Genomic DNA, 14939 nt, shown 5'->3' with positions numbered 1-14939 from the left:
AGAAAAGGAACGGCCACCCATACGGGATTGTCTAATCTTAGGCACCTGAAATTTAGCATACATAGTAGATCTAAGGGTACATGAAGGCATATATGGATGGACTAGATTTTGCACATACCTGGGGGCCATACCATGCTTGATTCTGAATATATAGTTCAGAGCTTTGAACTTAATCCGATTTTCAACTCTTAACCAGTGAAGGTCCCTCAAAGAAGCAGAGATAGAAGCTGTTCTAGGAATTCGACAGAGCAATCTGGCCACAGAGTTATGGACTCTCTGTAGCTTCCGTATCACATCTTTATTAGCTCCAAGATAGAGGATATTACTGTAGTCCAGTCTAGATGAAACAAGAGGCTGGACTATGGTTCTCTAAATAGGGCTAGGAAGCATCCACACAATTTTTCTCAGCCATTTCAACATGGTGAAACATGTTGCAGCGACGTTCATGGCTTGGTTGCGAACATGTTGGGAAGGGAATGGTACTGCGCCTATTTCTGTGGGCCAATGTTGTGGGCCCCAGAGCTCTTTATTTTACCCCAGTACCAGGACCTCAGTTTTCTCACCATTCAACATGAGAAAATTGACATGCATCCATGATGCCACTTTGCTAAGCCCAGCCTGGAGAGCAGAGTAGTGTAAGACTCATGATAATTTCTTTTTAACCACCCACTGGTCCTGATGGATTGCCACTAGATCCGCTAGGGGCTACCTTGGGCAAGAAACATGTCAACCTTACACACCACTCACGCACCTTAGGATCATTGCACCCAGCTAGAGCGTCTTTGTTTTTAGTAAGGTTAGTGAGCCTAAGAATGAAATGTAGGCAATAGGGTCTTCCTAAACCTTTTTTAATACCACACTGCACTCACTACACTACTTATTCCACACACCCATACGCACGAAAGAGTTTCAACAAAAAGATCTCCGCCCGTCAGGCATTGCAGCACCAGCCCGACGAGGAGCAATCCCATATGATGAAGCATTACATCCTTTGGGGTGTGTGAGGGCACTTTTTCACAGACTTGAACACGCTCACCTACACTTAAGAACTGCAAATCCATCAGTAATATTTAGTCCTCGGTTGGGAGTATATGTGCAGGACCTGCTTAAAAAGCTCCCGGTTCCTCTCATTTGTATAACTTTCAAAAGTTGCCATATACTCAAACATTCATTAAATTCGACTTGAGCATCAAGTCAGGCATAATGCAGCAATTCTTTTTATATATCGATATCGAAATACCACCCTTAGTAGTTCCATTTAGATTTTAGCACTGCTGAGCGGTCAGTGTGTAACTCTACTTGCCAATGGGGCTACTAGCATTTCTACAGTACAAAAAGGACAATTTAGAAGTTATCGCTTTTCAATACACAGCACCCTGCTTTAGGGCTCAATAAGTCTGCCTTAGGTGTGAATAATATATATTAAAATGGAACGTCTGGATTTGGTCATTATTTTAAATGGCAAAGTTGAGTATGCAGTTAGAAAACTGCTCTGCCAGCCAGCCAGCAAGGTCAGGCTGGGAGATGTGCTTTGCTTTGTCACACTCACTGGGACAAAATGAGTGCTACTGTTCATGAGGGACACTTAACTTACAAGCCCTGGATACCACAGATACCATATCCTCGTGACTTATAAGTAACTTAACTTATGCCAACTATAGTGTAACCAATCAGACATACATGATTAAGGGTTAGAGCACTGGAACTGAGACTTGTTTGGCTGGACTCAGAGTCGACAAATCAGGAGCATCAGTCCAAAACTGTGGGGGTGATCATGCAAAAAGAGCATTGCCTTGCAGGCAGTAATTAATATTTACCACTGGTGTTATTCCTGACACCTTTCCATAATTAGGAAAAAAAATTATAATATTGTGTGGCATAAAAGTTGGCTTGGGCAGAATTGTGATGACTCCGGAGTAAGCGGAGTTATTTTGGTAGTTCTGAGTTACTGTTTGATGTGGAATTTCTGAAAATGATGCGACTACTCCTTCTCACAAATTTAAGAGCAATTTGAGAGAAATATCCGACTGCAAATTTAGCATGAGAGAGTGGCCACTTGTGCTCATTATTCATATTATGCTGCATTTAGTGCTGTTTATTAGCATGAAATGCAGCCTTTTGTCCATTTTGGAGTGGATTTGAGGGTGTATTTTGCACTAAGAAAATAGTGCTAATTGACAATAGCAAGTTGGGGGAAAATCCTACTCCAAAAGCACATATGATGAGCATGAGCATCTGCTTACGCACTCTATTTGTGTTCTGTTGTGTTTAGCACTATTTCTTATAAAAAAAAATGCATCCTCATGAGGGGCATTTTTGAGCAAAGAAAATAGTGCTAAATGATTGTGTTAAGTTGGGAGGAAATCCTCCCTCAAGCACATATAGGGGCAGATGTATCAACATTCCATTTAGCGAGTCCATAATTGCGATTTATTGCGAATCGCAATTTCGGAATCGCAAAATGGGATGTATGATCGAAATTGCGATAAATGTGCGATTTCTTAAAAATCGCAGATTAAATTGCACTTTCCATGCGATTCCTTAATTTGCGAATTTCGCAAATTAAGAAATCGCAAAAACGGGATCATGCAATGCAGGAACAGCCTGATGACATCACAACCAGGAAGTACCAGTGATTGCTTGCACCTGCTTCCCAGAGCCACACCCAGTAGCAGTTGGAAGAGTGTTGTGAGGCAGAGCAGACCTGTTTGGAGAGCAATGGAGTCACAGAAGGCACAGGAGGAAATGACAGCTGAAAAGAGAAAAAGGAAGCAAACATTTTCAGAAAAAGAGCAAGAAATCCTCATAGAGGAAATGGTTTGTAACCATGAGGATCTGATTGGAAAAAAGCACTAAAAGTTCCTGACTCAAGGAAAAGGAAAATCTGGTTGGAGATTCAGGAAAAAGTGAATTCAGTAGGAACTACCACTCGCTCCATTGACGAAATCAAAAAGAGATGGTACGACATGAGACTGAGATCAAAAGAGAGACTGGCAGATAGAATTAAAGAGGCAAACAAAACAGATGGTGGAACTTCTTCTGTGGACCAACCAACACCCCATGAGGAATTGATAGAATCAACCCTTCTACCAGAAAGTGTGAGTGGAGTGGCTAGCATTGATAGCTCAGACCCTACAACAACTACACAAGGTAAGGTGCATGCAAATTGGTTCAATGAATGTGTGTCATGAATGTGTGTGTTTGTCCTGTCCTCATACTCATTGTCAGATAAGTAGTAGTCCAGTTCCACTGTAAAACCAGAACTGAGCAATGCATCATGGGAGTTGTAGTGCAATAACGATATTCACACTTATCATCATAGTAACACATGCCTTCCATGCAAGTAGTACTTTGGGTTTCTAAAGCAGTATAGTGCAATTTTTTATTTGCAATGATTTCAATTTATTTTGAAAAAGCAAAAATTCATTTTTCACACTCTACATCCACAGAACATACAAGTGACTCCAGGGCAGAAATCGATTTGGAAAATCCTCCTCCACATGTGATGTCAGACACAGAACAAGTAGTCATTGATGTCCCTATTCGAAATAGAAACATGCACAGGAAGCGCAGACATGTTGCACCTCTGCCAGCAATAGAAGAAGAAGGAAATTCAGATGGAGGTCCAGTTCCCAATGAGACAGTCTCAGTGTCCCCTCAGGACTCACAAGAGCTACCACAAACACCAAGGAGGGCACGGTCATTCCGTCCGGAGGCATGTAGGAACAACAGAGGACCAAGTGAAGGAGGCACTGTATTTGCTGGCCTTGAGCAGGATATGCTTGCTGTACACCGTTTGCAACACAAGGCACTTAGGTCAATAAATAGGCAGCTATTGAAATCCAATAAAAATCAAGAATGCATGGCTGCATCTATTGAGAAACTCTGCCAGACCCTTGTACAAATGGAAAATGCACGTAACAGGGCTGCACAGGCAGCACATGTCAGGATGCATACGTACACCAAGGCAATCAACAGGCTTTGTTCAGTCACAAGCAATTTCACTAGGCGCAGCATCAACATGCAGCGCGAATTGAGTGACTGCACACGTGAAGTGGTGAAAAGTGTGGACAAGATGACACCAGTGTTGGAAACCATGCAAACCTCCAACTCTGGGGCAAGCGCTCTCCTAGGCTCTGCAGAAAGTGAGGACAACTCCAGTAGGAGCAGTAGAAACGCTACCCCAACTAACAAATTGTGCCAACGCAGAAGTGGAAGGCTTGCTACTTCAGGACCTGAACACAAAGCCATGCATTCACAGGAGCAACATGCTTTAACCCGCCAGCGCAAAAAATAACTTTTGGAATAGTCATCTATTCAGCATTGATGCATTGTGAAAGCAGTCTTTCAGTTACACGTTTGGATATTTTCTTTTACAACATTAGCCAGTAATGTTTTACACACAATGCAATATAGTTTGACTGTTGTGAATTAAAACAACAATTATAAACCTGAGTCTGTAGTATCATTTTTTCTTATCTAAAAATATTTCGTGTAATCTCTGTCCTTCTTTGACGGCCAGCCATTGCTCCAACTCCTGCCACTGCCATTCTTGGTGGAGGAATATCATCATCATCAGATGAGTCACAGTCACTCACTTCAATGTCTGTGCCGTTGCGAATTGCCATGTTATGCAGCATAGCACATGCTGTTACAATTTTACAACATGTTTCTGGATTGTATTGCAAGGCTCCTCCACTTTTGTGTATGCATCTGAAACGCCTTTTTAATATTCCACGTTCTATTACCCCACGTGTGGACCGGTGTGCCCTGTTGTACCGTCTTTCACTTGCATTTGCAGGATTTAAGTAGGGTGTTAGGATGAAGTCACGCACTGCGTAGGCATTATCACCTGCATGTAAGAGAGAAAAAAGTAAATGTATGTTCCATTTTAAAACAATGGATGGTTGAATGGATGTTTGCATGAGTGTAACTCACCTAGCAGGTATCCGTCTCCAAACTGACCAGCACTAAGACGTCTATGAATTGCGCTATGTCTGAAGATAAAGGAGTCATGTGTACTCCCTGGAAACTTTGCTACAATATCATTGATGATGTTTTTGGCATTGCATATGATCTGGATGTTGAGCGAGTGGTAGCTTTTTCTATTCCGAAACACATATTCTATGGCTGCAGGTGGAGTGATAGCAATATGGGTTCCGTCAATGCATCCAATAACATGTGGAAATCTGGCTATTTCATAGAAATCCAACTTTATTTCCTGTATGGCTTGTTGTGTATTGGAGAAATATATATTATGTTGAAGTCTCCTTAGCATTGCATCCAGGAAGACATGAAAAAAGCGTGATAGGGCACTCTGTGACACTCCACCAACCTCTGCAATTACACTTTGAAAAGAGCCTGAAGCTAAAAGGTGCAGTGAGCACAATACCTGCACATGTGTTGGAATAGATTGAGTTCTGCCTGTAGGATGCTCCAGGAAAGGTTCCAATTCAGTAATCAGGTCCAAAATGGTGTGTGGATGTAGTCTGTATTTGTCATAGATCTCCTCCTGAGTCTGATGGAACAGCGTAATGCGTATCCTGAAGATTCTCTCCTGTCTTTGTCTTCTCTGGGCTAGAGCTTGAATGCGCAGCCTCCTGGCAATCAGGTATAGTCCCGCCATTTTGGTGTTTGAAAAAATGCATTCTGGGAGCCTTTTTATATATTTTTTCTATTACCACCTGCTTCTATTTGGTGTTAATTGCAATTTCTTATTTTGCGATTTTTTGAAAATCGCAATTTGTGATTTTTTCATACATACTGATGCGATTTCTTAACTTGCGATTTCTTATGTGCGAAAATCGCTAATTTAAGGACATGCTAAGTAAGGAATCGCAATTTATTCTGAGAAAAACTATTCTCGCACACTAAGAATTCGCTAAAATTTCGAATACTTAAAATGCGATGCGATTTCTTTCATACATGCCAATTGCACTTTTTTAAGTCGCAAACGCTGCGAAATTGCGATTTGCTGCGTTTGCGACATGCAAACGACTTGATACATCTGCCCCTTAGTGAGTACTTGTGGCTGCTCACCATCAGTATTTGTGTTCTGTTGCATGTAGCACTATTTCTGAATGCAAAATATATCCTTGCACCCATTTTGAACATGAGGGGGCATTTTTCGCCCTAAATTAGCTCTAAATGCAGAATTCTTCTTCGTGCATAATTAAAGTGTAATCTTGCAGAATTCTTAACAAATATGTTAAAAAGAGCGCTAAACTTTCTATTGAAAACGTAAGACTAAGGCCCTAGTAATGATTTCGCAAACAGCGTTTTCGTGTGGGAACCGTCTGACCATAGGTCGGCGGTTCTGAACACCCTAATACAATGCGACCACACATGGTGGGGTTGCAAACTCACATTTCCCTATGGGAGCTTGTGCAGTGGTCAAAAACCAGTTGAGGCACAAGCTTCCATAGAGAAATGGGAGTTCCCGTAAAACCCTGCACCGCGTAGCAGGGTCCTCACGGTGCCCCCATGCCCCCAACCAGAGGCCACAGAGGCATGGGGGCCCTGCTAGGCACCCCCAAAGTCACTTTCAGGCAGGCTTTTCATGTTGGAAATCCAGACATAAAAAGCCTGTCGGAAACCGACATCTTTTTCTCAACAGCGGAAACACTGTCTGTAGGGGATTATGTGCGGCCTCCGACTGGTTGACGGGCTCCTTGAGCCCACTGGAAGCCAGTCAGTCCAACAGGCCGGTTTAAACTACGGCCGCATACATTAGAATTAGGCGATAGAGCTTTAAAGCAAGGAGGCTTTCCGACCGACATCCTAAAGCGCCCCTACGTAGAAATACCCCATCAAGGAAATATATAAGAACCGATTCAATATGCTTCTATCATCTCAAACGTGACTTGTTACAAAATAATTATTATTGGACATTTTAATGTGAACCTAGTCTCTTCAAAAGAATATCTCCTAGTCATCCCAATAATGCCAATAAACTAGCAAAAATCTAAAATTTCTACAAATAAATTTAGCTCCTGAGGGTGCTTTGAGAGTAATAATCCCAAGAGTAGAGAGCTTGATGATTACCCACCAATACCTAACAGTCGCTTTCTATATTATGGTTTACTTGGAACTTGATTTCTTTTTTAAATGTTATTTATGTAGTTGGATATGCTCGCAAAATACATTTCATTACAAATTTCCATTAATTTATAGTATAACATACATTTATTCGAAACAGTCTTAACAGTGTTCTTGGAGAACATAGGGATGAAATACATAAGAAAAAATAAGAACACTTTAGCATAATCTCCACTCAAAACAGAAATACTGTGGCCTATGTATAATTGAGTTGTTGCTGCTGCTACTCTTTTACCAAAGATTGTCAATTGACACATGCTTCCACTCAGAGAATGTGCATTGACAATCTCTGAAGTGATTGGTTACCCGAATTAACAGCTTTAGCCATGCCAGGGTCAGGTCTTAGATAGCCACCAGCTCTTAACCTTTTGCAAAGAATATAGTGATCAGAACCTGTAAGTTAACCAGGTCTTCTACAACATATTGCTGGATGTTGAGTAGTGCACTTTTTGCACTGGCATGTCCCAGAGATGTGGTTTCTTCATTTATTTTTGAGGTTCTCTGCAGGCTTAGCACAAGCTCATACAGCTGATGTGAGTCCAGACTGAAGATTGGTCCATTGTGTATAGTACTCCTTTTAAGTGCTGCATGATGTTGCTACATCCAAAAGGATGACCCACTAATGTGGAAAGTTTAGAAAAAACAACCGTCAACTTTTTTTCATGGGATAGTCTCAATTGGAAGTAGAGAAATCACACTTGGCTGCTATTTAGAAAATAATAGGCACAAAAAACTACTAATTTGTGTAGTTCCTATATAACCTATACAGGATCTGTGCATTTGGATAACATAAACTGTGGTATTGATGGCAGATTGATTCCGTGCACCCCCACCAGGTTAGCCTGTCGTATCAGACCTATGGGCATATATACATCACCTTGCTGTGTTACTGTGTCGGCCTAATGGATGATGTTGGGCCTGAACTTTATACAGAGATATTATACAGAGATGTTAGTCCTGCTGTGCTTCCAAGAAGCCTCATGCATAATGTGGGAGAGGAGTTGGCTTAACGGCTAGGGCGGTCGACCTCGAAGCTGGGGAACTGGGTTCAAGTCTCGGCAATGACGCTGAACATCCTGTGATTCTGGGCAAATCACTTAATCTCCCCGTTCCTAACAAAATATGAATGTGTCCTCATGTAATGCAACTGGTGCTATGTAAAGCGATCTGATACCCGATTCCGGTCAAGTTTGCGCTATATAAAACTCAATAAAATAGAATGTTGTTTTAAAAAAATGTGTGAGATTCAAACTAGGGAAAAACCTGCATTCTGAATGCAGTGTTCTATCTAGGTAAAAGGTCAGTCCCTAAGAACCGTTATGTAAATAACGTAGAGAAGAATATAGGTGAAAGGTTGCAATATTACCTGTGACTATATGGGGTACCTATACGGAATATAACAACCACTGGATCCAGGTTTGTGACAACTAATTGCCAAAAAAGGTTCTGTGCATCAGTTGATGCAAGCAAGTACGATACAAATTAACACAGAGCAAGGCAGCAGGTATTTTTTATTGCCGCCTAATTCCAGAATGCATGTCATTGTATATATATATATATATATATATATATTCACTGAAAAAACCATAGGTTATAGACCATATATAGTTAGGAATTAGCATTTACAAAACCTTGAAAATTCACTGAAAAAACCATAGGTTATAGACCATATATAGTTAGGAATTAGCATTTACAAAACCTTATTTTACTCACACAAAACCATTGAAATTCCATATATAGTTAGTTGCACTAACTATATATCGCGCACCCGCAATCCACTGCTGATGATGTCACATATTACATCATTCATGACATGGTCAGTGACATCACTGATGACATCACTGATGACATCACTGATGACAACATCCAGTGACTGTATGTTTCTGTAAAGTTAAAATATGTCTTACATATTGAAGAATGAGTGGAAGTATAAGTGTCTGGACGAAGGATTTAGTAGGTGCATGACTGAATGTATGAGTGAGTGATTAAATGTGTCTCACTGAGTGCATGGGTTAGTGACTAAACTGTCTTAATTTGTGCATCATTATGTCTGTTGTTCTGTAAACTGCTGCATGTGTTGATCAGTAGCTATATGAGTAACTATATGGGTTATTGATTGATTGTCCAAGTATTTGTATGGGAGACTGAGTGTGTGTGTGGCTGGCTGGGAGGTGTGTGACTCTGTGCAGATCAATGTGTACTTGTATCAATGATTGTATAAGAGAGTAAGTATGTGTTAGTATATGTTTGAAAATGTAAGGTGCTCTATGTTTAACTGTATAGATTAGAAAATGGAAGTGTGATTGATTCTTTACAGGACTGACTAGGTGTGTGAGTAACTCCATGGATGAGTGGCAGAGTGTGAGTGTCTGTATAGGTGTATGAGTGCATATGATAGTGTTGTAAAGATGAGTGATTGTATGTATGAATGATTGTATGGGTGAATGAGTGAATGTGTGTGTAGACATAGGAATCAGTGAGTGTGTATGTAGTAACTAGTATTGGTGTGTCAATGGTTTCAAAAATTATACTCTGTATTTAACACTGGGTGTAACAGAGGTTATATTAAAATGTGAGGAGATGCATTGTATTGTCACATGAATGATATCATCAGTGATGTGGTCATTGATGTCAAATGAGATGTCATCAGTATTGTCATCAGTGATGTCATTTGAGATGTCATCAGTGATGTCACTGACCATGTCATGAATGATGTAATATGTGACATCATCAGCAGTGGATTGCGGGTGCGCGATATATAGTTAGTGCAACTAACTATATATGGAATTTCAATGGTTTTGTGTGAGTAAAATAAGGTTTTGTAAATGCTAATTCCTAACTATATATGGTCTATAACCTATGGTTTTTTCAGTGAATTTTCAAGGTTTTGTAAATGCTAATTCCTAACTATATATGGTCTATAACCTATGGTTTTTTCAGTGAATTTCATTGGTTTTTTAAAAGCTAATATCTATACCTGTAAAATGTATTCTTCTTTAAATCCAAAAATATATTTTATATGTTTATTAATAACTTTTTTTTTTAATATTTTTTTTTTCTTCGTTCCCGCTTCGCGAATCGGGAAGCTTCCCGTTAGCTGACCTTGATGCCGCGAAATAGACCGCGAGCATATAAACGTTTCTTTACCGCAACTGCCGCGTTAGAAAACAACATCATCACGCCTCCCGTCCGCATGACGTTTCGCGTTGTCGTGTGATACGTCATATGACGTGCTACGTTAGCGAACTGGTACGCTTACCGAGTCGCAAAGCACAGGTTTCTGGAAGCAAACCGGGAGGCCCTGCAAAGCGCGTAACGTAAACACAGCAGGTCATGTGACTTGGTAATAACACTTTTCATTGGTTCATTTCACTTTTGGTTTCCTAATGATGTAAGAAGCTTCCCGTTAGCTCAATTTGATGCCGCGACCCGGTCCGCGAACCGGTAAACGTTCCGTTAGCGCAACTGCCACGTTAGAAATCATTATCGTGACGCGTCGCGGAAGCGTGACGTATCACGTTGTCGTGTAATGCGTCTTATGACGCGCCGCGTTAGCGCACCCGGAAGTGCTCCTGGGCGCGGACCGATGCGCGAAACGCAGCTCCCCGGAAGCGATCCACGGCGCGTCGCGTAAGCGCGACGTATCGCGTTACCGCGTAATGCGTCTTATGACGTACCGCGTTAGCGCACCCGGAAGTGCTCCGGGGCGCGGACCAAGGCGCGAAGCGCAGCGACCCGGAAGCTATCCGGGGCGTGTTCCGCAGCGCGTAACATAAGCGTGAGAGGTCATGTGACTTGTTAATAACACTTTTCATTGGTTCATTTCACTTTTGGTTTCATAATGTTGTTAGGCTTGGTCATGTGACCTAAAAATAACACTTTTCATTGGTTTAGAACTATTTTTTTTTCTCAAATGATGAAAACCCCTCCTTCTTTTTACCTCATTCTTACTTTCTATTTCCAGAGAGCAAGACCTATTTTTCACAATGGCTTCTGTAATAGCTGCAGCTGGTGCTTCTCAGCAACCACCACCACCACCACCACCAAAAGGACCACCACCAACACTGGACTTTGGTAGAGAGGAAGATAATGAGGACGAAGAGGAGGAGGAGGAGGAAGAGCAAGTAAGGCAGTTCCTGCCAGAAACACCAAGGCAGAGCCATATTAAAGACCACTACATATGGCAATTCTTTAAAATTCCACCTGGACAAAAGAAGGTCAATGCACCCCAGGTGTCTTGTTTGATTTGCAAAAATATACTTTCTCGTGGCAACCCCAACAAGAAATACAGCTTTGGCAATCATACAATGATTCGCCACATGGAGCGATGGCATCCCAATAATCTTTCCCAAGCACAAGTAAGGGATCTTGCTGCCAACCCCCCAGATGTCATCCCCAGCACCAACAGGGGTCAAAGCTCATTCGCCGGACCAGAAGGCCGAGAAATAATCCCCAATATTCAAGCTCCTTTTGCACACTACAAAATAGTTTGTATATATTGTGGAGGAACTATTGCTTATGGAGAGAAGAGTATTACTTTGATTAACCGAGCTGGAGAAAATCATAAATGCTACAAGATGAGAAAACAATGAATCCTTTTTATTTTTTTTTGCTCCTGTTGAGACATGTTCTAACCCTGCTTTTTTGTTATTTCCCCCTTACAAAACACAAAAAAAACACAAAATAGTTTTCAAAAATCCAAAAAAAAATCAAAAAATTGTTCAGAAAATTCATAAAAAAAATAAAAAAAAAGAAAAAGAATAAAAAAACAGTTCTTTTCAGAACTACCTTCCATTTATAACAAAATTGCCAAAATGTTTATACCCTGTCTTTCTTTTCTCCTCATAGTACGCTCCTCCGACCGCTTCCCGGTACGCGTACCGGGCGCTACCCACGCAAAAAAAACAAAAAATATTTTTGTTTTTTTGCCCCGCGGGGCCCTTTTAAAGCCTCCACATTGACGCCGCCTCACGTACCAACGTATTTTCTCCGCATTTTACACCCTATGCCGCATAACAGGTCATGTGACTTGTTTATAAAACTTTTCATTGGTTCATTTTACTTTTGGTTTCCTAATGATGGAAGGCATGATCATGTGACCTAAAAACAACACTTTTCATAGGATGAAAACTTTTTTTTTTCCCCAAACGATGAAAGCCCCACCTTGTTTCTGGATGTTTCAGACTGAAGCTGGCGTCAGCATGAAAGCACCACCATCTCGTAGCTCAGTCGTGGTCATTCCGCGAGCAATCATGGCAGCCGCTCCCCACCAGAAGCCTGCAGGAGTCGGAGCCCCCAAAACTTTTGATGAATTCTCAAGGCGGAGGGGACGCTTTCGAGAATGGGGTCCAAGACCTAGCAGACAAGCGTCCGATTTCCAAGGTGTCCCAGGGCCATTTCAGTGGACCAGGCCCAAAAAGGAAACAGCCTGCCGCCATTTTGAGAGTCCTGTGACAGCCGCCTATCGCTGCACCGCAAGAGTGGGCGCAACTCAGCTGAATTGCGGCTTTTGACACAGTGGACCAAAAACGGACGGAATGGCAACTGAAACGGTAAAGGGGCGCCCCACTACAACAGATGACACTCCACCTGGACAGGCCCGTTCACCGCCTCCCCCGGGGCGCCCCGCGCCGTTATTCGGAGCAGCATTGTAGGATACCAAAACCAGTGCGGCAACTTACTGGACATCACCTTGGTGCCATCGTTCTGCTGCCTTGGAACTATTCGCGCAACAGTTTGCTACTGATGACCCACCCCCCGCGACGCCCCATGCCGTTATTTGCTGGGTGGCAACTTACTAGACATCACTTTAGTGTCATCTAGATTTCAGCGCGTTCTGCTGCCTTGGAACTATTCGCACAACAGTTTGCTACTGATGACCCACCCCCCGCGACGCCCCACGCCGGAAATCTGGACGTTGTGCTGCGTTGGGACTATTCGCACAGCCGACCGCTACTTCGTTGTTTTTCCCTAAAAATGTTTATATGTTATTACTATTTTTGTTTTCTTGTATATATTTATAAATTATTAAAGTTTTATAATCTTACTACTTTGTCGGAGTGCTATATATTTTTAATGTGACACATAATTGTAAAAACTTTGATGTACAAAGAGTCATCCCTGGAATCTTCCGCTTCAGGCTCGGTCCCCTCCCCAATCACAATACAGGATGGTTTTCAGATAATAGCAACGCTTCTGCTGTGACGGATCTCATCGAGTGTGGGCCTTGATCTACTATAACTCCTTTGAAGAGGGGTGATTCTTTACAGCTGTGGCCATAAACTACATCTGCAGGGCTAGCTGATACCCTAGGACCAGCCTGGACAATCGGACACAGAGGAAAAGGAGTATCAGAGGGTGCGGTAGTGAATAGGGCGAAAGGGAGGTGTCGGGCGGGCACAGGGTGTGATTCTCAGGGAAGAGCAGCGCAGATGGGGGAGGTTTATTACCCATGCATAAGACAGAGAGCGGGGGTGACCACTGCCTGGGGGAGATGCTTGCGAGGGTGGGGAGCCATGCTAAGGATCGACAGCGTGCACAGAGTGGGTCTGGTCAAGGCATCTAAAATGGCTGCCGTGCACGACAAAAGTGTGGCATTTGAAAAAAGACAAGATGGCGCAGACAATGTTTTTCAACACTTCCTGATTTCCTTCGAATCGAACGTTAACAGACGTTGGGGCATATTACCAAAGTTAAGCGATATTTATCCCTAACGATGCTTAGCAACGATTTTTTTACCGTCAGAAATTATCGCAGATAAACCTTGCTATTATCAAGGTTTATCGGAAATACGATAAAAAACGACCGCAATGCATTAATATCGCTGAAAACTCAGCGATATTCATGCATTACCGAGCTAATGCTCTTAGCCATGTTATCCACCTCCCATTGGATAACATGGCTAAGAACTGCTCAGGGCAGGTGGTAGCTTTTGGAGATATTCGCGCTTATCTCGAATATTTCCAAAAGTTGATAATAGGAGATAGCGATGTTAGCGACTGTTTCCAGTCGCTAACATCTTGGCATGCCCACTTTGCATGTCATTAGTGATAAATATCACTCACATGCAAAGTGGGGCCCAAGATGGTCGCTATCTTCTACTAGCCGTCGCTAACTGGTGTTAGCAACAGCTAGGTAATACACATATAATTTTATCTTGTTTCTGAACGTTAATTTCTCAAAATGCACTGAAGCACATATATTGAGACCTAGCAAAGGCACATCGGGCTACCAGTCCCTACAATTTTGCCAAGTTTCGTGCAAATCCATTCAGCTGTTCGATCCTACCGAGAGACAAGATGGCGGCCGCTACTGACTGTTTGGAATGTTTACAGACACCGGAGAGCCAATCAGCTTCGCTTCGCAAAGCTCCGTAACGCGAAAAGTACGCGGTGCGCTGTTACAGATATATATCTTTTTTTGAACGTTAATTTCTCAAAATCCACTGGAGCACATATATTGAGATCTAGCAAAGGCACATCGGGCTACCAGTCCCTACAATTTTGCCAAGTTTCGTGCAAATCCATTCAGCTGTTCGATTATTATTATTTTTATTTTTTTTTGCCCCGCGGGGCCCTTTTAAAACCTCCACATCAAACCTAGGGGGTGAGCGACAATGTACTATGCCCCCTTATGGTCATTTGCCCCTTCGCTTTGGCCTCCTCTTGTCTCTCGATCCTACCGAGAGACAAGATGGCGGCCGCTACGGACTGTTTGGAATGTTGACAGACGCCGGAGAACCAATCAGCTTCGCTTCACAAAGCTCCGTTGCGCGAAAAGTACGCGTACTGGAGCGCTGCCCGGTCCGCTGTTACAGATATATATCTTTTTTTAAACGTTAA

Source organism: Lissotriton helveticus, chromosome 1_1, assembly GCF_964261635.1.
Source record: "Lissotriton helveticus chromosome 1_1, aLisHel1.1, whole genome shotgun sequence".
NCBI lineage: Eukaryota > Metazoa > Chordata > Amphibia > Caudata > Salamandridae > Lissotriton > Lissotriton helveticus.
The sequence above is the reverse complement of the archived record's forward strand: the minus strand, read 5'-3'. Positions refer to the sequence as shown.